Source organism: Gossypium arboreum, chromosome 9 (assembly GCF_025698485.1).
Source record: "Gossypium arboreum isolate Shixiya-1 chromosome 9, ASM2569848v2, whole genome shotgun sequence".
NCBI lineage: Eukaryota > Viridiplantae > Streptophyta > Magnoliopsida > Malvales > Malvaceae > Gossypium > Gossypium arboreum.
This window is the reverse complement of record NC_069078.1, coordinates 85,183,159-85,194,073: the sequence shown is the minus strand read 5'-3', so window position 1 is coordinate 85,194,073 and position 10,915 is coordinate 85,183,159.

Genomic DNA, 10,915 nt, shown 5'->3' with positions numbered 1-10,915 from the left:
TTTTTTCACCCGACTATTAAGTGACACTTTTAGTTAGTATAATAACAATTATAATCCTCAAAATTTATACTTCTTGACAATTTGACCACGATTATGTATAAAAATAATTGAGTGACTTTTTATTATTAAGTATTTTCCAATATTTGGAATTTAAAAATATTGTTATGTTCGAGTCTTATACTTGTAAATGTATAAGTTCTTTTTAATTTTATTTTTATTAATTAATTACGTAATTAAGTTCGAATCTTATTACGAATAAATATGTAGATTCTTTTTAAAATATTTTTAATTAATTAATTAATTAATTAATAGTTTGAGTCGACTGTTTAATCTTAATAATTGAAGTTTTAAATAAAAGACGTAACCACCATTCATTTGTATAGTTTACAATTATCATTGAAATTGAGATCGAAAGAAACTTAAAAGTAAAATGACAAGTAAAATATGATCTTAAAGTGTTTGATAATTTTAATAAAACTTGAATTCATATAAAATCAGTAAAATGTATAATGATTTTTTGCCCTCTAATACTATAAAAAGTTATTTTAATTCTTTATTTAATTTTTTTATTTTTAGTTTTAAATTTATGTTCTTTTGTCAAATCATCCAAAATAGATGGAAAAATAACTTTTTTAACTTTTTGGCATACACGTGAATGACACCTAAACATTTTAATTACTTTTTAAAATTTAAAAATTCAAAAATATTATAAAAATTTTAAAATCATTAAAATTATTAAAAAGAAAAAAGTTATAAAAATATTTTTAATATATTTTAAATTTTGAAAATTTAATTAAATATTGGTATAATCCACGTGGCAATCCGATTGTATGTCATGTCAACAAACGTTAACTTTTCCATCTATTTTAGAGAAATTTGACAAAAAAAGAAAACTCAAGGCTAAAAGAGCCAAAAATAAATAATTAACTAAAATAACTTATTTTGTAAAGTTGGAAGACCCAAAAAGTTATCATTCCAAAATAAAATGACATTAAAGTGTGCCATTTTCTTTAATGAGAATGGATTGTATAAAATTCATTAAATTAAGGTTTTATCCGGAGAGATTCATTGGAAGCAACATCGATCTCCTTGGACACAATTTCGAGCTAATTCCGTTCGGTGCCGGTCGCAGAGGCTGCCTCGAAATGCAATTAGGTCTCACAGTGGTTCGGCTTGTGGTGACACAATTGGTTCATTACTTTGATTGTGAGCTTCCGAATGGTATGTTGGGAAGTGAGTTAGATATGAGCTGAGAAGTTTGGACTTATTTGTCCTAGAGCCAGCCATCTTCTAGCTATACCGACATGGGCCTAAAAACATGAAAGGTGTTAAACATATAAAATTTAAATTTACCTTCTGTTCAAAATATCCTACTTAATATATTGCTATTTAAGAAAGAAAGGTAGCGGACATGATTATGTGATGTAATAAAATTACAATATGTAAACAATAAATTTCCCTCACAACAATCAAACTAAATCATCAGGATATGCTTGATATCTAATTCACATGAGAGGTGTAGCTACGAACTTCACCACATGCATATCTGGTTTACTATATTCAGCACATTGTTTTAGTTAAACATAGATAATTGATTTTTTCACAAATGATTAATATGTGATATAAATTTATAGTCTAACAATTTACTATTTTTGTTTCCAATCTGCTAGTATAGATTTAAGTGGGAGTACTTGTTGTGCATGAACCGGGTTTCATTCAACTTAGAAATTTGAGTTCCATATATTTGCCATTTGTGTTGCATCAATGGATAATGAATGGACAGATGGGATTTTTCTAAAATAAAGCTTTTATTTTTTATTTTTTTGCTGTCATTACATTCATGATATATTTTTTAATTAATCCAATTAAAAAAAATTAAAGTTAGGAATTTATCAATTGGTAGTATTACTCCTATACCTAATCGAAGGGTTACTGCAATATCCGATGCTGGACGACGAAATGGATTTTAGAATTTATTTTCCAAAAATGATACTAATAATAATCCCGTGGTTACTAAAACCATTAAAAGAACACCCAATAACTTATTAGGTACTATACAAAGTATTTTGGGTTATTATTCTAGCTAAAAGTGTGTCAGAAAAATAATAATTTCAATAAGTTTGGTGACCAAATTGGAACTATTTTTAATTAAGTGACTGAAACAAAATTTTACTCATAATTTAGTGACTAATGATAAAATTTACTAAAAATAAAATACAATTAAATTGAAAATATTAATTTAATCAATTAGATGTGAGCTTTTAGGCTTAACTTTAGAACTTTTGGAGACAAAGGGTCAAAACTGATGACATTTTTAAAATGTATTTTTCCAAATTTTGGAATTTTAAAATATTATCTTCGAATTTTATACTTGTAAGTGTGTAAGTTCTTTTTAAAGTTCTTTTTATTAGTTAATTACGTAATTAAACTTGAATAGTAAATATGTAGATTTTTAAAATTTATTTCAATTAATTAATTAATAATTTAAGTTAAATCATTTCATAAAGTTAATAAATATTAACTTTTTCATCTATTTTATAATGATTTAACAGAAAACGAAAGCTCAATAACAAAAGATACGAAAAATAAATAATGAGCTAAAATAACTTAATTCATGTCAAAGTAAAATGACCTGAAAAGTGTTTGACATTTTCTTTAATGATTAAAGATTGTATTAAACAATGGCGTCATGATGTCCTTTTTCCCTTTCCAATAATGACATTTCAACAAATTTTTCATGTCAATGATATATAATTTTGATAATTTTTTTATCCTGAACTTTGAATCTTGAATCATAAACCTTGAACCCGAAATCTCAAACTATGAATCCTGAATCTTGAACCCTAAACCAAAAGGCCAAATTTAGAGTTTAAGGTTTAAGATTTGGATTTAAGTTCAAATTTAGGGTTTGAGGTTTAGGGTTCAAGGTTTCGGATTCAGAGTTGAAGGTCCATGTTAAAAAAAAAACACATTAAAATTATATATCAATGACATGAAAAAAATTGTTGAAATGTTATTAAATAATTGGAAAGAGATATTAGATAATGCGGTGCATTTGTTTTATACAATCCTTTCTCTTCTTTGAGAGAAACTAGATTTATTGAGTATTTCAGTCATGTAATAAATTCTTTCACCTTCTCCAATTGACGAACAAATGTAATTAATATGATGAGTTAATTGCAATAAATAATTTTAAATTACGAACCTAATTTTAAATTTTAATATATTTTAATTATGTATTCAAACTATATATGTTATATTAATAAAGTCATTCTATTATTAAAATCATTGATTTTGAAGTTATTGAAGCTTTTACAAAATTATCATTCACTTTTTTTATTGATTTTACTTTTTGTTTTTAATTTTTAAACGTTACGGGAACATTTTACTTCTCTTTAAAAAATTCCTTTTAAATTATGTTATATAATATTTTATAGGGCATGATTTATTTAACATTGATAGTTCGGAGATGTAATTAGAACGTTCTGAAGTTTAAGAATCAATCTAAAATGAAGGTTATAGTTTAGGGATATCTAATGCAATTAAATCTAATACGATAAAGCGAAAATAAATTTACACACATAATTTATGCCACGTCTTTATCAAATGTAGATAGATTTTGATACAACATTGATAATACTTTAAAATGAAGTGTTTTTATATATTAATCATGTGTTTATTTTGAGCTTGAGCCTACTAATTTGAGCTATTTATGTTTTTTTATCTTTTAGTGACTAAATTGGAGGTAAAAAGTAAATTCAAGGGAAAAAGAGTCAATTTGGAGATTAAATGGGCCAATATGCAACATGGGACAAATATGGTGTCAAAAGTGCGAACATGGAAGGCACAAGGACTTAAAAGCAAATAGAAGAGATTTTATTTTTGAAGACTCTATTTTATTTTATTTTATTTATATTAGGATAATTAATATTAAGATAAATATCAGGATTATTTAATTTTAGGATTTAATTTTAATTATCTTTATTTATCTTTAATTAAATGTATTTATCTTTTAGAATTTAAGTTAAATTAGACTATCTTCCTAGCAATATAAATAGGGGGTGATGACTCTATTTGGGGGATCATCTTTTCTGTAAACACTCTCCCCCCAAAAGTCTTTTGTTATTTCCATATTTTTTTCTTTCAATAATTTTTTTTTCTATAATTTTATTTACTTTCCCACCATTATCATAAGCCACTAAAACCTATCTAGCCGAAAGTTGTAAATATTCCCCAAAAAGGGTTCTTGAGGCCTAGAATCCGTACTTAGCCTTCTCGCCAAGTATTCATCGTTTCTCAGACTACTGGTGACGCCTTCGTCCATGACCCTTAAGTAAGCTTTTCAACATATGCAAAGCGGCCGCTTTGTATGTTTTGGAAGGATTACACAGTCGGTTCGTTAACTTACTGCATCAGAGGTTGGCAAGCCAAAGAGACAAAATGCCGTGGGATTCGCCATTGAGAAGCGTTGATCTAGCATAGATTACTGGCTAGAGTTAGGTTCCCTAAAAATCGTAAGTCTAATATTAGGAGCTGGTGGTCTTAGGAGTCCTCTTCCACTATAACTGGCTTACTTGAGTCGAGAAGGATCATCCAAAAGCCAAGGATTGAGCCCAAGGCGGAATGAGACAACCGGAGGCTGGAACTTTCCCATAAAAATTTATTTTCTTTTAAAACTCTCTTTATTATTTTTATCATTTTCGTAATCATAATTTCAGTAAACTTGAAATTCTGTTTTTATTTTATTTTCGTTTCCAAAATCAATTCTTAAATTCTGTTTTTTTTTCCAGGAACCTAGGTTTTCTTGGGCACGATTCTGCCCAAGATTTCGAAAAACAAGCATTCGTATAATCCAGTCCCTGAGGATTCGACCCTACTTTCCCTTTACTATTTCTTTTTCGCTATTTTACAGGGAATAGGATATTTTTGGTGCTCTCAACGACCGCATCAAACATTGATGTAGGGCATGGGTTCAAAAAATGATAGATTTTGGTGTTATGTTTGGGGGAGTTAATTAAAATTTTCAAATTTTTTAAGGGTTTAATTAAAATTTTTAAAACTTTTGGAAGGCTTAAAATTTTGAAAGGCTATAAAAAAATGATACGAGAATAATTGAAAAAAATTACCTTAATTATACGTCATTTGAAAAACTATATGCATTGAATAACTCATTAATCAACACCCAAAAGCAAAGCTCAAAGGTATCAAAGGTTTAGTTTTAGATGATACAAACTTTTCTAGACTCATTGTTAGGGGCGAAGCTAGGCGGGCTGGCAGGGGCTTTGGCCCCCCCCTAAAATGTAAAATTATTGTTTAGGCCCTTAAAATTTTTTAAAAATTTTAAATTAGTAAAAGTAAAATTGTACTTTGCCCTCCTAAAATTATAAAAATTTCATTTAATCATTTACAAATTACAAAGATATAAACTATAAAAAATTAAAATTTCATCCGGGCCCCTAAAAAATTATTTTGGCTTCGCCCCTACTCATTGTCTTTGTTTTCTTCATTCAACTTTCAAAATTCACGTAATATTCACTAATATTATCAAATTATTATATTTTAATTATTTATCGATTAATTTTGTTAAAAAATAGTGTGACGTGTTTATTTAAAGGATTATTAACAAAATTGACTCCAAACTATAACTAAAAATTTTATTTTAATACTTTTAAAAATTTAACAATAATTTTAAACAAATTCAAAGAAAATCTAAAAGCATCGAAAAATAAGGTGACGTGTGCCAATTCCTATTGGACTATGTACATTTTTTTTTGGATAAAAAGATAAAATTGATAGCTTATTTATTACTTCTGAACGGAAAAAAACCTTCAAAAACTGCATGAGAATTGATGTATACTAATAAAGCGTTTAGTTAAACATAGGGTAAAGGTATCTATTGACACTTGAGGTTGGACTTTAGGACCCAAATTTTTTTTTGGTCAAATTAAGTTGTTATATTTGATTATGACAGTAAATATAGGGTAAATATCAAATGGGGTTAATTTTTTAGTTTAAGAATGTAAAAGTTTTCAAATTTTTTAAAAATGTAATTAAATTTTTTTCACTTATTTGGGTACTTAAACTTTCAAAATGCATCAAAAGGCCCTCAAATTTTTTCAAAAGAGCCATTCAAGCCCTACTCTCTTATACACTCAATTGGGTACTTGAACTTTCAAAATGCACCAAAAGACCCTCAAATTTTTCAAAAAGCAACTAAGCCCATGCTTTTATTAAAATTATATATATATATATATATATATATAAATAAAATCAATAAAAGCTATCAATATTATTAAATTTTAATAAAAATTCAACTATTACAAATTTATTAAGAATTAGAAAAATTGTAAAATTGCAAAATTTTATAAAAATCATAAAAAATATAAAATATATCGAATTAAAAAATTATAAAATTTTATAAATTAGTAAGAAAATTATAAAAATTTAAATAAATATAAATTTCAGTAAAAATAATTATAAAAATTATTGTACCAAAAGAAGTATTTTATAATTTTTCTATAACTTTTATTGATTTTTATTTTTTATCATTTTTGCCACATGTCATGTTGTGTTGCGACATGTGATGACTTTAATTAAAAAATTAGGGATCGTTAATTTTTTTATGATTTTATAATTTTTATAATTTTTTTATTTTTTACGATTTTTAAAAAAATTCTATCTTTTAATAAATTTTAAATTTTTATTAAAACTTAATAATTTTTCTAAATTTTTTATTTTTATAATTTTAATAAGAGCAATGTCTTAGTTGCTTGTTTGAAAAAATTTTAGGGACTTTTGATGCATTTTAAAAGTTCAAGTCTCAATTGAGTGTAAAAAACAAAAGGAGGGACTTAATTGCTTTTTTTGAAGATGCTTGAGGGCCTTTTTACACCATTAAGCCTAATCTTTTCCACATGACGCTATTAATATATTTTAATTTTAAAAATTATAACTTTTATTTATTAAAAAACATTATATATATTTAAAAAGCGTTGTAAAGTGTTAGAATTAAGTGACCCAAATTCTTATTTAAATAAAATACGATGGAAAATAAAATAAAAGTAAAATCCATATAGAACTAGACTTCTTTTATTTTATTTTAGAATAAGGTTTTAAACCTTATTAAACTCCATCTATTTTATATTGATTAGGATAAGGTGTTTCAATCCTACTAGAATATGGCTTTGCAAGCCTATAAATAGACATAGTCTATTCCTCTTGTATTTGAGTAAAAATTTTTCGACATAGTGAATTTTCTTCTCCTCTCGCCGTGGTTTTTTCCGAAAGGGTTTCCACGTAAAATTTATGTGTTCTTTATTTTTATTTATTTTATTCTATTTTATTTTTCACAAACCGGTATCGAGCTTAGGGTTATTCATCTCGATCACGGTAATGGCGTCTTTGAAGTATGAAATTCATTGTTGGATCGCAACACCGATTTGCGTTGTGGCAAATTAAGATGCAAGCGCTTCTTGCAGATGGATCTAGAGGATGCCCTGCTAGGATAGATAAGATGCCTTCGACATTAACAGATGAAGAGAAGAAGTGTAAGGATCGAAAGGCATTAACACAATTACATCGCATTTGTCCAACGAAATTTTGCGGGATGTGATGAAAGAGAAAACCGCCATTGCATTATGGAAGAGGCTAGAACAAATATGTATGTCGAAAACTCTAACAAGCAAGTTGCATATGAAGCGGCGTCTTTATGCTCATCGTTTGGAGGAAGGTGCGTCGTACACGAACACTTAACGGTGTTTAAAGAAATTCTCTCAAACTTGGAGGCCATGGAGGTTCGATATGATAAGGAAGATCTAGGGTTGATTCTACTTTGTTCGTTGCCCGTCTTATTCAACCTTTAGAGACACGATTTTGTATAGCCGCGAGTCTCTCACAGTTGATGAGGTTTATGATTCTTTAACCTTGTATGATAAGATGAAGCATCTTGTGGTTAAACCCAACTCTCAGGGAGAGCGTCTCATTGTTCGTGGGAGACAAGACCGGAATGTTGATGATGATCGTGGTAGAACACAGGAACGGAATCCTCGTGGTAAATCTAAGGGTAGATCGAAATCTTCAAACAGAGGTAAAACTTGCAACTTCGCAAGAAGAAAGGGCACATTAAATCTGAGTGCTATAAGCTACAAAATAAGATTAAAAGGGAGGTGCGAATCAAAAGGAAAATGACGGAAAATTCGGTGAAGTCGATGTTGTAGAAGACTACGGCGATGGTGAACTTCTAGTTGCTTCATCAATGATTCTAAAGTAAGCGAGAGTGGATACTTGATTCAGTTGCACCTTCCACATGAGTCCCAATCGGGATTGGTTTACAACTTATGAAACAAGATGTCTGAAGGTGTTGTTTTGATGGGAAATAATGCTTCATGTAAAATCGCGGTGTTGGAACAATTAAAGTTAAGATGTTTGATGGAGTTGTCGAACACTTAGTGACGTGCGGCATGTTCGAATTGAAAAGAAATTTAATTTCGTTGAGTACTCTTGATTCAAAAGGTGCAGATACACGGTGAAAGTGGGGTTTTAAAGATTTCCAAAGGGTCCTTGTTGTGATGAAAGGGCAAAGAAAGATTGCCAAGTTATATGTTTCTGTGGTTCTATTCTATGGTGATGCAATTGCCGCTTCCTCTTCCTTGTCGGATGATGATATTACTAAACTTTGGCATATCGCCTAGGGCATATGAGTGAGAATGACATGGCGAATTAAGCAAAGAGGACTTCTTAATGGGCAAGGAATTTGCAAACCGAATTTCGTGAGCACCGTGTGTTTTGGGAAGCAAAAGAGAGTTCGATTCACTAGAGGAATCCATAACACGAAGGAAACGTTGGAGTATATCCATTCGATCTGTGGGGCCGTCGAGTGCCTTCGAGAGGTGGAGCTAATTATATGCTAACCTTTATTGATGATTTTCCGAAAAGTTTGGGCGTTCTTCCGAAGCGAAAAGCGATGTGTTTTCCACATTTAAGTCTTGGAAAATTATGATTGAAAAGCAGACGGAAAAGCAGATAAAATACCTCCGTCATGCACAATGACTTAGAGTTACATTCGATGAGTTTAATAGATTGTGCAAGTCGAAGGATCATGAGACACTTGACGATTCGTCATACTCCACACAAAAGCGGCGTTGCGAGCGAATGAACGAGCGATCATGGAGAAGGTTCGATGTATGTTGTCAAATGCCAACTTACAAGTCATTTTGGGCGAGCGACCTCTCGCATGTTTTTGATCAACCGATCTCCATCCGTTGCCATTGAGAAAAGACTCCACAAGAGGTATGGTGCGGTAATCCCGCTAATTATTCGATTTAAAGATTTTTGGGTGTCCTGCGTATGCTCATGTTGATAATGGAAAATTGGAACCGAGATCCATTAAATGCGTTTTCTTGGTTATAAAGTGGTGTAAAAGGCTATAAGTTATGGTGTCTGAAAATAGAAAAGTTGTGATTAGCAGAGATGTTGTTTTTGATGAAAGCGCTATGCTACCTAACTTATCTCTTAAAGACTCTTCCAATAAAGAAAACCAAAAGCGGTGGAGCATCGATTAATCTGAATCAACTCCTCAAGCCAAGTACAAAATTGAGAATAGAGTTGCTTCTTCACCGCAATACTCTATCGCCAAAAACAGGACAAGAAGAGAAATTAAACCTCCAAAGAAGTATGCCGAGGTTGATCTAGTTGCTTATGCTTTAAATGTGGCTGAAGATATAGATGCGAATCAAGAGCCATTTAATTATTACGAGGCGATTAGGCTGTGAAGACTCGAAAAGTGGATGTTTGCTATGCAAGAGGAGATGGAATCACTCCACAAAAAGCAGAACATGGGATCTTGTAAAACTTCCTAAAGGTAAAAAGGTTGTTCGTTGTAAATGGGTGTTTAAAAGAAAGAAGGGACTCAGGAGTTGAAGAACCCGGATATAAAGCAAGGCTTGTTGCAAAGGGTTACTGATCAAATTCCGAGTGGACTTCATGATGTGTTCTCTCCGGTTGTTAAGCATAGTTCGATTCGAGCTTTGCTTGGTATTGTTGCCATGCATGATTTGGAGCTTGAGCAGTTAGATGTAAAAGCGCATTTTGCATGGAGAACTTGAGGAAGATATTTACATGCAACAACCAGAGGGTTTTATAGTCTCGAAAAAGAGGACTATGTTTGCTTCTTTGAAAAAGTCCCTTTACGGTTTGAAACATCACCAAGACAGTGGTACAAGAGGTTTGATTCCTTTATGACTTCTCATGATTTCAAAAGAAGTAGTTTTGACAGTTGTGTCTACTTTAAGAAAAAGCAGTGATGGTTCTTTTGTGTATCTACTTCTTTATGTTGATGACATGTTGATAGCAAGAAAAGATAAAAGAGAGATAAGAAAGGTTAAAGCCCAACTAAGTGAAGAATTTGAGATGAAAGATTTAGGACCAACAAAGAAGATACTTGGTATGGAGATTCTCGAGATAGAAAAGCAAGTAAATTGTACCTAAGTCGGAAGGGGTACATTGAGAAAGTTCTTTTGAGTTCAATATGCGAGTGCTAAGCTTCTGTTAGTACTCCTTTAGCGACCATTTCGGACTTTCATCGGCCTTATCTCCTCAATCGATAATGAGATTGAGTACATGTCACATGTTCCATACTCTAGTGCAGAGGATCTCTCATGTATGCTATGGTTTGTTCACGTCCGATTTATCATATGCATCGGTGCGCTTAGCGAGATACATGGCGAATCTGGTAAAGAACACCGGAAAGCGATTCGATGGATTTTAAGATACTTACGAGGCACTACTAATGTTTGCTTACAGTTTGGAAGAACTAAAGATGGAGTTATAGGGTATGTTGATGCTGATTTTTTTGGAGACCTTGATAGAAGAAGATCTCTCACGAGTTACGTCTTTACAATCGGAGGTTGTGCAATTA